The sequence below is a fragment of the Mus caroli genome, unplaced genomic scaffold, assembly GCF_978045245.1.
Source record: "Mus caroli unplaced genomic scaffold, Mus_caroli_1 scaffold_4, whole genome shotgun sequence".
Taxonomy (NCBI): domain Eukaryota; kingdom Metazoa; phylum Chordata; class Mammalia; order Rodentia; family Muridae; genus Mus; species Mus caroli.
This window is the reverse complement of record NW_028227259.1, coordinates 98,638,946-98,649,849: the sequence shown is the minus strand read 5'-3', so window position 1 is coordinate 98,649,849 and position 10,904 is coordinate 98,638,946. Positions and strand designations below refer to the sequence as shown.

Sequence of the window (10,904 nt, the reverse complement as noted above, 5' to 3'; positions counted from 1 at the left end):
GTTCTATTCAGGAATTTTTCCCCTGTGCCCATATCTTTGAGGCTTTCCCCCACTTTCTCCTCTATAAGTCTCACTGTCTCTGGTTTTATGTGGAGTTCCTTGATCCACTTAGATTTGAACTTAGTACAAGGAGATTGCATAATTCTACATGATAACTGCCAGTTGTGTCAACACCATTTGTTGAAAATGCTGTCTTTTTTCCACTGGATGGTTTTAGCTCCCTTGTCAAAGATCAAGTGAACATAAGTGTGTGGGTTCATTTCTGGGTCTTCAATTCTATTCCATTGGTCAACTTGTCTGTAGCTATACCAGTTCCATGCAGTTTTTATCACAGTTGCTCTGTAGTACAGCTTTAGGTCAGATATGGTGATTCCACCAGAGGTTTTTTATCATTGAGAAGAGTTTTTTTTATCCTAGGTTTTTTATTATTCCAGATGAATTTGCTGATTGCACTTTCTTATTCATTGAAGAAATGAGTTGGAATTTTGATGGGGATTGCATTGAATCTCTACAGAACATTTTATCCTACAACAAGAGGATATACCTTCTTCTCAGCAACTCATTGCACCTTCTACAAAACTGACCATATAATCAGTCAAAAACAGGCATCAACAAATACAAAAATATTGAAATTATCCCATGCATCCTATCAGATCACCATGGACTAAGGCTGATCTTCAATAAAAACATAAAGAATAGAAAGCTAACATTCTTATGGAAGGTGAACAACACTCTACTCAATGATACCTTGGTCAAGGGAGAAATAATGAAAGAAATTACAGACTTTTTAGAGTTAAGTGAAAAGGAAGCCACAAGGTACCCAAACTTATGGGACATAATGAAAGTATTCCTAAGAAGAAAACCCATAGCTCTGAGTGCCCCCAAAAAGAAACTAGAGAGTACACACACTAGCATCTTGACAACACACCTAAAAGCTCTAGAATAAAAATAAGCAAATTCACTCAAGAGGAATAGATGTCAGGAAATAATAAAAGTCAGAGCTGAAATCACCCAACTGGAAACAAAAAGAAGTATTCAAAGAATCAACTAGTCGCTGGTTCTTTGAGATAATCAACAAGATAGATTAACCATTAGCCAGACTCATGAGAGGGCACAGGGAGAGTATCCTAATTAACAAAATCAGACCTGGAAAGGGAGATATAACAACAGAACCTTAGGAAATCCAAACAATCAGATCCTACTACAAAAGGATATATACTCAACAAAACTGGAAAACCTGGATGAAATGGACAAATTTCTAGACAGATACCAGGTATCAAAGTTAAATAGGATAGATTAATGACCTGAACATTCCCATATCCCCTACAGAAATAGAAGCAGTTATTAATAGTCTACCAACCAGAAAAAGCTCAGGACCAGATGGGTTTACTACAGAGTTCCATCAGACTTCAAATAAGATGTAATTCCAATTCTCCTCAAACTATTCCACAAAATAGAATCAGAAGATACTCCACCCAATTCATTCTATGAAGCCACAATTACTCTGATACCTAAACCATACAAGGACACAACCAAGAAAGAGAATGTCAGGCCAATTTCCCTTATCGATACAAAAATACTCATTAAAATTCCTGAAACTGAACCCAAGAACACATCAAAACAATCATCGAACATGATCTAGTAGGCTTCATCCCAGGGATGCAGGAATGGTTTAATATATGGAAATTCATCAACATAATCCACTATATAAACAAACTCAAAGACAAAAAACACATGATCATCTTGATAGATGCTGAGAAAGCACTTAACAAAATCCAACACACATTCATGATAAAAGTCTTGGAAAGATCATGAATTCAAGGCTTATACCTAAACATAAAGCAATATACAGTAAACCACTAGCCAACATCAAACTGGACAGAGAAAAGCTGAAAGCAATCCCACTAAAATCAGGGACTAGACAAGGCTGCCCACTTTCTTCCTACCTATTGAATATACTATTCAAAGTCCTAGCCAGATCAAGGGGATACAAATTGGAAAGGACAAAGTCAAAATATCACTAATTGCAAATAATATGATAGTATATATAAGTGATCCTAAAAATTCAAACATGGAACTCCTAAACCTGATAAACTTCAGTGAAGTAGCTGGATATAAAATTAACTCAAAAAAAATCAGTATCCTTTTTCTACAGAAAGGATAAACAGGCTGAGAAAGAAATTAGGGAAACAACACCCTTTATAATAGTCACAAAGAACATAAACCTCCTTGGTGTGACTCTACCTAAGGAAGCGAAAGATCTGTATGATAAGTCTCTGAAGAATGAAATCGAAGAAGATCTCAGAAAATGGAAAGATCTCCCATGCTCATAAATTGGCTGGATCAATATAGTAAAAATGGCTTTTTTGCTGAAAGCAATCTACAGATTCAATGTAATCCCCATCAAAATTCCAACTCAATTCTTCACTGAAATAGAAAGGGCAATTTGCAAATTCATCCGGAATAACAAAAAACCTAGGATAGCAAAAACTATTCTCAATGATGAAAGAACTGCTGGTGGAGTCACCATGCCTTAATTATGCTGTACTACAGAGCAATTGTGACAAAAGCTGCATGGTACTGGTACAGTGACAGACAGGTAGATCAGTGGAATAGAATTAAAGACCCAGAAATGAACCCACACACCTATGGTCACTTGATCTTTGACAAGTTAGCTAAAATGATCAAGTGGAAAAAAGACAGCATTTTCAAGAAATTGTGCTGAGACATCTGGAGGTTATCATGTAGAAGAATGCAAATTAATCCATTATTATCTCCTTGTAAAAAGCTCAAGTCTAAGTGGATCAAGGAACTCCAAATAAAACCAGAGACACTGAAACTTATAGAGGAGAAAGTGGGGAAAAGCCTTGAAGATATGGGCACAGGGGAAAAATTCTTGAACAGAACAGTAATGGCTTGTGCTGTAAGATCAAGAATTGACAAATGGGACCTCGAAAAATTGCAAAGGTTCTGTAAGGCAAAAGACACCATCAATAAGACAAAAAGTCCACCAACAGATTTTAAAAGAATCTTTATCAATCCTAAATCAGACAGGGGACGAATATCCAATGTATATAAAGAACTCAAGAATGTGGACTCCAGAAAATCAAATAACCTTATTTAAAATTGGGGTACAGAGCTAAACAAAGAATTCCCAACTGAGGAGTACCAAATAGCTGAGAAGCACCTGAAAAAATGTTCAACATTCTTAATCATCAGGGAAATGCAAATCAAAACAACCCTGAGATTCCCTCCAAACAAGTCAGAATGGCTATGATAAAAAATTTAGGTGATAGCAGGTGCTGGCGAGGATGTGGAGAAAGAAAAACACTCCTCCATTTTAGGTGGGATTGCAACCTGGTACAACCACTCTGGAAATCAGTCTGGTGGTTCCTCTGAACTACTGGAAGATCCTGCAATACCGCTCCTGGGCCTATATCTAGAAGATATTCCAACTGGCAATAAGGACACATGCTCCACTATGTTCATAGCAGCCTTATTTATAATAGCCAGAAGCTGGAAAGAACCCAGATGTCCATCAACAGAGGAACGGATGCAGAAAATGTGGTACATTTACACAATGGAGTACTATTCAGCTATTAAAAAACAATGAATTTATGGAATTCTTAGGGAAATGGATGCATCTGGAGGGCATCACCCTGAGTGAGGTAACCTAGTCACAAAAGAACTCACTTGATATGAATTCACTGATTTGCAAATATTAGCCTGAAAACTTAAAATATCCAAGATATAATTTGCAAAACACAAGAAAATAAAAAAAAAAGGAAGACCAAAGCGTGGATACTTCATTTCTCCTTAGAATTGGGAACAAAATATCCATGGAAGGAGTTACAGAGTCAAAGTTTGGAGCTGAGACAAAAGGATGGACCATCCAGAGATTGCCTTATTGCCTGGTAATACATCCCATAATAGCCACCAAACGCAGACACTATTGCATCTACCAACAAGATTTTGCTGTAAGGACCCTGATATAGCTGTCTCTTGTGAGGCTTTGCCAGTACCTGGCAAATACAGAAGTGGATGCTCACAGTCATCTATTGGATGGAATACAGGGCCCCCAATGGAGGAGCTAGAGAAAGTACCCAAGGAGCTGAAGGGGTCTGCAACCCTATAGGTGGAACAACAATATGAACTAACCAGTATTCCCAGAGCTCTTGTCTCTAGCTGCATATATATCAGAAGATGGCCTAGTCGGCCATCATTGGGAAGAGAGCCCCCTTTGTACTGCAAACTTTATATGCCCCGATACAGGGGAACTCCAGGGCCATGAAGTGGGAGTAGGTGAGTAAGGGAGCAGGGTGGGGGGGAGGGTATAGGGTACTTTTGGGTTAGCATTTGGAATGTAAATGAAGAAAATATCTAATAAAAAATTGGAAAAAAAAAGAGAAAAGATACCACAAATTGTAATGAAAAGAAAATCCTTCTGATGAAAAAAAAAAAAAAAAAGACAGGGTATCATTGTAAGTCAGGCTGTTCTGTAAGTCACTTGATAGACCAGGGTGAAGATCTTCCTGCTTCTTCCTCCCCTGTGCTGGGATTACACTTGTGTAGCACCACACCTGGCTCTGTCTCATGACTCTTTAAATGGCTGTTTCTTTTCTTAGGAGAGACAGAGAGGGTGGGGATTGAGATGGAAGAGAAGGTAAGGAAGATCTCAGAGGAGTTGGGGGAGGAGAAGCCATAGTCATAAAACATAGTATGACAAAAATATTTTCAGTAAAGGAAAAGCAAAGGAAAGGAGCTAGAGATATGAGTGAGCAGTTAAGACCACTGTCTGCTCTAAGAGACTACTCAGGCACATTTCCCAACATTCTCCTGACAGCTCCTATGTGCTGTACTCCCAGTGCTCTTAACTGTGGAACCATCTGTTCAACCTGCATTTGGAAAATCTAAAGAAGGGTCAGCTTAGCACATTGTCTACAGATGATGCCACCAAGATAGTAGCTAGACATGGCAAAGGCTCATACTACACAAGGAGGCAGAGACAGTGTCTTCCTTACTTTGGGTGTAAACTGGGTTATAGATGGAAACTGTTTCACCTAGCCCCCCTTGGAAAATGGGATCTGGGGTTCAATATAGGAAAGGATTTCAATATCCTGACTTAATAAGTGAGATAGTACAATTTAAGAACTTCTGAAGTTGAGAGTTGTAGCACCCTATTGCAAGAGAGAGGAAGCAATATGGAGAAGGCCAGTGGTTCCTTATGGTGAGCCCCAGTCTTATATACAGTTTGTTCCCAAACTTGTAGCCGACAAGACTTTCCAAGATCTGCCCTGGACTGAAGGCAACTGATCCTTGTTCTGTACTGTCACAGGGATCTGCTGTGGTTGATGCTGCCTCCCTGGAAGTAGTAATACTCAAGTGATCCCTGATTTTACTTTCTAGGCACATCTGGCAGAGAGCTTCTAGGTTTGCAATGGTTGATGACCCACCCTAGATGTGGCCAGTGTCCTATGAAAGCCCAATTTCTGGAGAAAATAAAATGGAAAAGCCAAGCTCAACAGTTCCTTTGGATTCTAAGTCTATAGTCTCTGGCCTCTGCATGTTGAGTGCAACTGCCAAGCAGGGAAGAAAGTTGCTGCTCCTGGCTTGGGCAAAAAGCTGGTTTTGCTCTAATGCTCACAAGTGTTCATTCCCAGATTTACTGTGGAGGCTCAGAGTTAACAATAGAAAGAAAGTGTGTGGGGTAGGAAGATGTGAATGGCTAAACACTAAGGGTACAACTGTGAATCAGCTACTATACCTGCATAGGTAGTAGAGGGCAGCAAGCAACCAGAATCAGATCAAATGACCACTTACAAATGGTAGCTTTCATTATTAAAAATGATTCATTTGGGGAGCTTGTAATCTCAAGACATAGACCAGCAAGGGGCTGGAAGGTTCAAGGCCAAAGAATAGGGCTTATTAGCAGGATCTCAGCCTCAGCCAAGTCCAGAGGAAACCCTCAACTAAAGACAGAAGTCACAAAAACAAACAAACAAACAAACAAACAACAAAACCTGCCAGGCTCTCCATCCTTCTACTCTTTTGAGCATGGAACAGAAGATGAAAGGCACCTGGGCAGTGCTCCTAGCATCATTCTGAAACCATTTCTCCCCAAACTGCAGAATCTACTGTGCTCCATCATTTACATGGAATTCCCCAAGGACACCTTGAAGAAACACCTCAAATGGACACAGGTCAATCACAGAAAGGCTCTGGGAAACAGCTTTCAGCAATATAACAGGATCAGAGATCTATCCCCTCCCAATGAGCACAAATCCTGGACCTGAAAGAAGTCCTTTTCCCACCAGTGGGTATGTAGACAAAAGCCTCCATGCCCTTTTTTTTTAAATTGTTAATATTTTTATTACATATTTTCCTCAGTTACATTTCCAATGCTATCCCAAAAGTCCCCCATAGCGCCCCCCACTTCCCTACCCACCCATTCCCATTCTTTTGGCCCTGGCATTCCCCTATATTGGGGCATATAAAGTTTGCAAGTCCAATGGGCCTGTCTTTCCAATGATGGCCAACTAGGCCATCTTTCGATACATATGCAGCTAGAGACAAGAGCTCCGGGGTTCTGGTTAGTACATCATGTTGTTCCGACAATAGGGTTGCAGATCCCTTTAGCTCCTTGGGTACTTTCTCTAGCTTCTCCATTGGGAGCCCTGTGATACATCCAATAGCTGACTGTGAACATCCACTCCTGTGTTTGCTAGGCCCCGGCATCGTCTCACAAGAGACAGCTATATTTGGGTCCTTTCAGCAAAATCTTGCTAGTGTATGCAATGGTGTCAGGGTTTAGAAGCTGCTTATGGGATGGATCCCTGGATACGGCAGTCTCTAAATGGTCCATCCTTTCATCACAGCTACAAACTTTGTCTCTGTAACTCCTTCCCTGGGTGTTTTGTTCCCAATTCTAAGAAGGTGCACAGTGTCCACACTTTGGTCTTCATTCTTCTTGAGTTTCATGCGTTTAGTAAATTGTATCTTATATCTTGGGTATCCTAAGTTTTGGGCTCATATCCACTTATCAGTGAATACATATTGTGTGAGTTCTTTTGTGATTGTGTTACTTCACTCAAGATGATGCCCTCCAGGTCCATCCATTTGGCTAGGAATTTCATAAATTCATTCTTTTTAATAGCTGAGTAGTACTCCATTGTGTAAATGTACCATAATTTCTGTATCCATTCCTCTGTTGAGGGGCATCTGGGTTCTTTCCAGCTTCTGGCTATTATAAATAGGGCTGCTATGAACATAGTGGAGCATGTGTCCTTACCGGTTGGGACATCTTCTGGATATATGCCCAGGAGAGGTATTGCTGGATCCTCCAGTAGTACTATGTCCAATTTTCTGAGGAACTGCCAGACTGATTTCCAGAGTGGTTGTACAAGCTTGCAATCCCACCAACAATGGAGGAGTGTTCCTCTTTCTCCACATCCTCGCCAGCATCTGCTGTCACCTGAATTTTTGATCTTAGCCATTCTGACTGGTGTGAGGTAGAATCTGAGGGATGTTTTGATTTGAATTTCCCTGATGATTAAGGATGTTGAACATTTTTTCAGGTGCTTCTCTGCCATTCAGTATTCCTCAGGTGAGAATTCTTTGTTCAGTTCTGAGCCCCATTTTTAATGGGGTTATTTGACTTTCTGGAGTCCACCTTCTTGAGTTCTTTATAAATATTGGATATTAGTCCCTTATCTGATTTAGGATAGGTGAAGATCCTTTCCCAATCTGTTGGTGGTTTTTTTGTCTTATTGATGGTGTCTTTAGCCTTGCAGAAGCTTTGCAGTTTCATGAGGTCCCACTTGTCAATTCTCGATCTTACAGCACAAGCCATTACTGTTCTATTCAGGAATTTTTCCCCTGTGCCCATATCTTCAAGGCTTTTCCCCACTTTCTCTTCTATAAGTTTCAGTGTCTCTGGTTTTATGTGAAGTTCCTTGATCCACTTAGACTTGACCTTAGTACAAGGAGATAGGAATGGATCGATTCGCATTCTTCTACATGTTAACAACCAGTTGTGCCAGCACCATTTGTTGAAAATGCTGTCTTTCTTCCACTGGATGTTTTTAGCTCCCTTGTCGAAGATCAAGTGACCGTAGGTGTGTGGGTTCATTTCTGGGTCTTCAATTCTATTCCATTGGTCTATTTGTCTGTCACTATACCAGTACCATGCAGTTTTTATCACAATTGCTCTGTAGTTAAGCTTTAGGTCCAGCATGGTGATTCCACCAAAGGTTCTTTTATCCTTGAGAAGAGTTTTTGCTATCCTAGTTTTTTTGTTATTTCAGATGAATTTGCAGATTGCCCTTTCTAATTCGTTGAAGAATTGAGTTGGAATTTTGATGGGGATTGCATTGAATCTGTAGATTGCTTTTGGCAAGATAGCCATTTTTACAATGTTGATCCTGCCAATCCATGAGCATGGGAGATCTTTCCATCTTCTGAGATCTTCTATAATTTCTTTCTTCAGAGACTTGAAGTTTTTATTATACAGATCTTTCACTTCCTTAGTTAGAGTCACGCCAAGATATTTTATATTATTTGTGACTATTGAGAAGGGTGTTGTTTCCCTAATTTCTTTCTCAGCCTGTTTATTCTTTGTGTAGAGAAAGGCCATTGATTTGTTTGAGTTAATTTTATATCCAGCTACTTCACCGAAGCTGTTTATCAGGTTTAGGAGTTCTCTGGTGGAATTTTTAGGGTCACTTATATATACTATCATATCATCTGCAAAAAGTGATATTTTGACTTCATCTTTTCCAATTTGTATGCCTTTGATCTTCTTTTGTTGTCGAATTGCTCTGGCTAGGACTTCAAGTACAATGTTGAATAGGTATGGGGAAAGTGGACAGCCTTGTCTAGTCCCTGATTTTAGAGGGATTGCTTCAAGTTTCTCACCATTTACTTTGATGTTGGCTACTGGTTTGCTGTAGATTGCTTTTATCATGTTTAGGTATGGGCCTTGAATTCCTGATCTTTCTAAGACTTTATTCATGAATGGGTGTTGGATCTTGTCAAATGCTTTTTCCGCATCTAACGAGATGACCATGTGGTTTTTGTCTTTGAGTTTGTTTATATACTGGATTACGTTGATGGATTTCCATATATTGAACCATCCCTGCATCCCTGGGATGAAACCTACTTCGTCAGGATGGATGATTGTTTTGATGTGTTCTTGGATTCGGTTAGCAAGAACTTTATTGAGGATTTTTGCATCAATATTCATAAGGGATATTGGTCTGAAGTTTTCTATCTTTGTTGGGTCTTTTTGTGGTTTAGGTATCAGAGTAATTGTGGCTTCATAGAATGAGTTGGGTAGAGTACCTTCTGTTTCTATTTTGTGGAATAGTTTGTGAAGAACTGGGATTAGATCTTCTTTGAAGGTCTGATAGAACTCTGCACTAAACCCATCTGGTCCTGGGCTTTTTTTGGTTGGGAGACTATTAATGACTGCTTCTATTTCTTTGGGGGATATAGGGCTGTTTAGATCATTAACCTGATCTTGATTCAACTTTGGTACCTGGTATCTGTCTAGGAACTTCTCCATTTCATCCAGGTTCTCCAGTTTGGTTGAGTATAGCCTTTGGTAGAAGGATCTGATGGTGTTTTGGATGTCTTCAGGATCTGTTGTTATGTCTCCTTTTTCATTTCTGATTTTGTTAATTAGGATGCTTTCCCTGTGCCCTCTAGTGAGTCTGGCTAAGGGTTTATCTATCTTGTTGATTTTCTCAAGAACCAGCTCCTTGATTGGTTGATTCTTTGAATAGTTCTTCTTGTTTCCACTTGGTTGATTTCGCCCCTGAGTTTGATTATTTCCTGCCGTCTACTCCTCTTGGGTGAATTTGCTTCCTTTTGTTCTAGTGCTTTTAGGTATGTTGTCAAGCTGCTAATGTGTGCTCTCTCTAGTTTCCTTTTGGAGGCACTCAGAGCTATGAGTTTTCCTCTTAGAAATGCTTTCATTGCGTCCCATAAGTTTGGGTATGTTGTGGCTTCATTTTCATTGAACTCTAAAAAGTCCTTAATTTCTTTCTTTATTCCTTCCTTGACCAAGGTATCATTGAGAAGAGTGTTGTTCAGTTTCCACGTGAAGGTTGGCTTTCTATTATTTATTTTGTTATTGAAGCTCAGCCTTAGTCCATGGTGATCTGATAGGATGCATGGGACAATTTCAATATTTTTGTATCTGTTGAGGCCTGTTTTGTGACCAATTATGTGGTCAGTTTTGGAGAAGGTACCATGAGGTGCTGAAAAGAAGGTATATCCTTTTGTTTTAGGATAGAATGTTCTGTAGATATCTGCCAGATCCATTTGATTCATAATTTCTGTTAGTATCACTGTGTCCCTGTTTAGTTTCTGTTTCCATGATCTGTCCATTGGTGAAAGTGGTGTGTTGAGGTCTCCCACTATTATTGTATGAGGTGCAATGTGTGCTTTTAGATTTACTAAAGTTTCTTTAATGAATGTGGCTGCCTTTGTATTTGGAGCATAAAAATATGGAACGCTTCACGAATTTGCGTGTCATCCTTGCGCAGGGGCCATGCTAATCTTCTCTGTATGGTTCCAATTTTAGTATATGTGCTGCCGAAGTGAGCACCCTCCATGCCCTTTGAGGCTTGAAATTTTTCATGCATGCTAAAAAGTGAGTCATTGTCTATATCTGGCCAGAGGTACTGGTGGCTCTTCCATTAATAACTGTGGTGCCTAATAACTTGTCAAGGTCAATGCTAGACCCTATGTTCCCCAATTTCCTGCTCATGAGCCCCATCCAGCTCAAAGTCTACTTTGTCTTGATCTCATTTTACCCTGAAAATCTTTCTTTCCACTACTGATTTGTCTTTACTTTTCTCAGGAGACATCTATAGCTCTTCATAGAAAGCCCTTTTCTCTTG

The 10,904-nt window shown here is 39.7% G+C and overlaps 1 non-coding gene across 1 annotated transcript; it reads right to left on the bottom strand.

Moving 5' to 3' along the window:
- Positions 1-10,502: 10,502 nt before the first annotated feature.
- LOC147005254 (U6 spliceosomal RNA) lies at positions 10,503-10,609 on the bottom strand. Its single transcript, XR_015047043.1, has one exon. It is a non-coding gene; the product is annotated as a U6 spliceosomal RNA (small nuclear RNA).
- Between the last annotated feature and the right edge of the window lie 295 nt (positions 10,610-10,904).